This window comes from Capsicum annuum, chromosome 12, assembly GCF_002878395.1.
Source record: "Capsicum annuum cultivar UCD-10X-F1 chromosome 12, UCD10Xv1.1, whole genome shotgun sequence".
Lineage (NCBI taxonomy): Eukaryota > Viridiplantae > Streptophyta > Magnoliopsida > Solanales > Solanaceae > Capsicum > Capsicum annuum.
The window spans coordinates 223,707,108-223,712,122 of NC_061122.1; positions in this window are offsets into that span (position 1 = coordinate 223,707,108).

Genomic DNA, 5,015 nt, shown 5'->3' on the forward strand with positions numbered 1-5,015 from the left:
ACTTTTTAGTTTTTTATTTTTTTATTAAGCATAGAATGACATCATCAGCATCAGGGGTGGCTCAAACAAATTTACGGCCTAAGACAAAAATCAAATGGAGGCCTTGCGTTTTACTTTTTTATATAAAACTTTTCTTTTTTCTATAAATAGTATTTAATATATTTCTTAAAATTTGTAATTTATTATTACTAAATAAAAATAGACCCCTCAAATTTTGGGGTCTTAGGCGGCCGCCTTTTCTCCTAAAGGGTTGAGCCGCCCCTAATCAACATTCAACATTTGTACGTAACACTTTATGCATCATCATTTATCATTGCAAAAATAGGAAGGCGACAACATGCCGACATATATAGTATACGTAGAGTTGGCAAATGAGAAACTAACTATTAATAATATAATAATAATATTTGATGTTTATATATCCCTTCAGTTTCAACTGAAAAGTGACAAAAGCTTTAGTTAACGTGAATCTTAAAAAAAAAAAAGTGATAAAAAGCGTAGAGTGTATACTCTCTCCATTACCTTTTAGTTACTCATCCGTCAATTAAAATAGCTATTTTATTATAATATATTTATTAAATGATGTTTACTATTGCATTTGAAATTAATTTGAAGAAAAAAATAATTAATATTAAAGGTAAAATATGAAAACAATCTTAATATGTCAAAAATGACAAAAAAAATGAATCGAACGAGAATGTTTTAAGAATATATTCAAGAAAAATTAATCAAATTTTAAAAGCATAGATCAAACTAATTTTCAATGGATCAAAAAAAAATTATTTAAAAAAAAATTTAAAAAAAAATTAAAAAAAGGTGTAGCCCTCTAATAAGCTGCCACGTGGCAAGACTATTTTTAAAAACCATCTGTTAAAAAGTAATGGCATGGATGGGCCGATTTTGTAACGGCGATGGCATGAATAAGCCCAACTTTTAACGGATGGCATAAATGAGTCATTTCTAATAGTTCAGTGGCATATTTGAGCCTTTTTCCTAATCTATTAGACCCTTGTATTTGTCCAAGTTTATAATATGAATGTCTTTACTTAACTCTTTGTCAACCGAATCCTCAATCCATCAAAATATAATATTTTAAATTTTTTTTATACTGCTTGTTGTGTGTGTAACACAATCGCTCAAACGTGGTTAAATATTTTAAAAAATAATCAAATCAAATACCACCCCCACCCACCCACCTCTCATCTTCTTCATACCTACCACCAACTTTGTTCCCCTCTCCTGTACACACACAAGTAGTCATAAAAATGATTTAAAATGTTGTGTTTTGATGGGTTGAGGGGTTCAATTGACAAAGGGCTAAGCCTGTCAAGTGGGCCGGGCCGACCCGGTCCGATTTGACCTCGCCCAGAAAGACCTAAGGCTTTAGGATTCTGGGTCCCGAACCCTTTTTTTTTTAATTTTGGACCCGGTTAGCCCGGTCCAGTCCCTCCGGTTAACCGGCCCGGCCTGGCCCGGATTATTTTTTTTTTAAAATTTTTTTTTTTTGAATTTTGGGCCAAACTAGCCGTTGACCCAACGTCTATATGGTCGTTTTTGGGTCCAAACGGCTAGTTTGGTCCCTTTTATTAAAAAAAAAAAATTATTTTAAAAAATATCTTTTAATCCCAAAATAAATTCTATAAATATCCTACAACTTCAAATTATTTTTCACACAATTTTTCACTCTCTCAAATCTTATTCTCTCTCAAATCTCAATTCTCAATTCTCAAATATTCAATATATTTAATTTCTTAAAGTGTTCACTTTAATTTTTGAATTTTTCGTTTACAAAGTACGAGCGAAAGTTTCTAAAGTTCCAACCTTCGTATTCCAAAATTTAGTATTGTCGTTCCATCTCTTACGTTTAATTTTTATTTATTGTATTAATTGTTTAATATTTAATTTTATTATATTTGTGTATTTTAAATTTTTTTAATTTAATTTAATTTATATTATGGAAAAATTAAGAAATCTTGCTACTAAAGGTGTTAAAATTTTTTGTCCCGGAAGCGGTAGTGGTAGTAAAAAGCGAATTACTAGCGGTAGAGGTAGTTCAAGCAGTAGATATACCCGTGTGCCTCCGACACCGCTTAGTCAACCTTTTGAGGAAGAAGTAGGTGTACCTTTAGGTGTAGGTGCTCACGATATGGATTATGTAGAAGCTCAGGAAAATTATGGTAGAGAAGAAGAAAATGAAGTAAATGCGGTTAATTTAGACGAAGATAAGGAAAATATTGTTGAGACACCTACAGTAGGAAATGCTAACGTTAGATCTGAATCGGTTAATCTCCCTCCCCATCCTCCCCGTGCCCCAAGACCTCGTAAAACAACTAGTGTTGCATGAAAATTTTTTAAATGTATATCAGATATTGAGGTGCAATGCAATATTTGTCAACAAATATACAAGCATAGAAGTGGAGGCAAGTAAGGGGGTACGGGTACGTTAATAAGACATATAGCTGAAGCTCACAAAAGAGAGTAAAATATTGCACAAGGTGGTGGGGATGTTGGTGGGCCAACGCAAACTAGAATGGACCCAGCAACCGATCATGTAGCGAAGAAAGTATAATAAATTGAGGGACCAAGAAGAAATAGCTAAAATGATAGTTGTGGGTTGTTTGCCTTTTAGTTTTCCTTCTTCTGATGCCTTTATTCATTATATACAAGCAATTTATAATCCTATGTTTAACGGTATTCCTAGAAGTACTTGTCGGTCTAATATTTTTAGACTTCATTCACAATATTGTTTTAATTTATCAACATTGTTAAAAACTATTCAATATAGATTGTCCCTAACTTCTGATCTTGGACATGCTGTAAATAAAAATGATTATTTAACCGTTACTTATCACTGGATGGATAGTAATTTCGTGATGCAAAAACGTATTCTTGCTTTTTTATATGATGAAGATCGTAAACATACTGGACAATTTATTGCTGATTCTATTGTTAAAATTGTCAAATATTATGGTATCGAAAATAAAATTTTATATATATTGCTTTTGATAATGCTTCTAACAACAAGACTGTTATAAAAAAAAATTAAAATCTACGCTATCTCCGCTGTTGCCTGAAATTTTTCATATTAAGTGTGTATGTCATATATATAATTTAATTGTAAAAGATGGTCTTGAGTTTTTTGAGCTTTATATTGAAAAAAATTGTCTTGCTGTTGGTTTTATTCAAGGAAATAATCGTAGATCGAGAATTAGAGAATTTAAAGTTAAATGTCAAGAAAATGGACTTACACCGATATTGATGCCTGAGGAAATTGATACTAGATGAAATTCTACATATGATTTTTTAAAAAACTTGTTATAAATATAGAGTTCCTATTACATTAGCTTTTAACCAACATTGCGGTTCATTTGCTGATTCTGCTGATTGCATGCTACATGATTCTGATTGGGTTGTAATTAATGATCTTGTTAATTTTTTAGAAAAAATTTATGTAGCTACGGTTGAATTTTTCGGTGCTTATTATACTACTGTTTGTAATATTTTGGCATATATTGCCGATATTTCTGGTTTACTCAAAGAATATAAAAATAAAGAAGGGTATAAAGAAGCTATTAGTGCCATGTTTACAAAATTTAAAAAATATTTTTTTCCGATTCTCCCTATTTACTTGGTTAGTGCTATGCTAAATCCGTGTATGAAATATAATAATATGTGCCACTTTAGTACTCTTATTTATACTAACTTATAAATAAATACTAATCATGATTCTGAACAAGTACAACCTGATTTGTGGACGGCTACGGCTGATGCAAATGATTACATAGAAAAATTATATAATCACTATGCTGATTCATTTGATTTAGTCATACCTACAAATATCACTCCAACTGTCGTTCCTCATCCTCCCGAGGAGCCATCATCTTTTAAAAGGCCGGTATATAGTGGTTTTTCTGATTCATTTTTTGGTTTAAATTGTTGGAACAGTGTTGATGAGAGAACTTACACATCAACTTATCGAGAAAAGCTGAAATATTATATTCGGACGGCTCCAGAGGATCGCAGACAATGGATCAACACGTTGGATTGGTGGAGGAGTAATGAAACACGATATCCTGTGCTTTCAAGATTATATAGAGATATCTTGAATGTTTCAATGTCAACTGTTGCATCAGAGAGCGCCTTTAGTCAGGGATGACAGCAGCTTGGAGACAACCGACACTCATTGGGAAACAATGCAATGAATGTTCTAGTTTTCCTCAGAGATTGGATTAGAGCGGAAAGAAGAAACCAAGGAATGGAACCAGAGCCGAGCGACGAGCTGAAACTTGAAGAAATTATGACTTCACGGGAGAACTCAGCAGAATCAAGTCCAATGCATGGTTTTGCCCCCGTTGACTTCGATTATACTATGTAAGTTTCCATTAATATTAACATGAATGAGTTGGAAAAAATGATGCATAATTTGTGGATTTTTCATTCATGTAAATTATAAATTTTGGATTATTTTGCGATCAATAAAATTCCCCAAATTCATTCACTCCTTAATCCTTGCTTTTTATATGTTTTTTCATTTAACGATTTAAAATTTTAAATTGAATTTCTAGTTTTCTACTTTAAATTAAAAACTTACTTATAATATATTATTAATTTATTATATTAAGTAGCATATGTTTTGTATATTTGTGTATATATCTTCTATAGAAGTGTATATTTAACGTATACATATGTATATGTTTTATAAATCAGTGTATAACTATATCTATTTATATTGTAATGTATATATAATGTAGTATATTTTATAAGTAGTAGTATATATACGTTAAATGGTTCATATATTTGTGTATATATCTTCTATAGAAGTGTATATTTAACATATACATGTGTATATGTTTTATAAATTAGTATATAAGTATATCTATATTTATTGTAATGTATATATATAATGTAGTATATTTTATAAGTAGTAGTATATATACATTGAATGGTGTGTATATTTGTGTATATATATTCTATAGAAGTGTATATTTAACGTATACATATACATATGTATACGT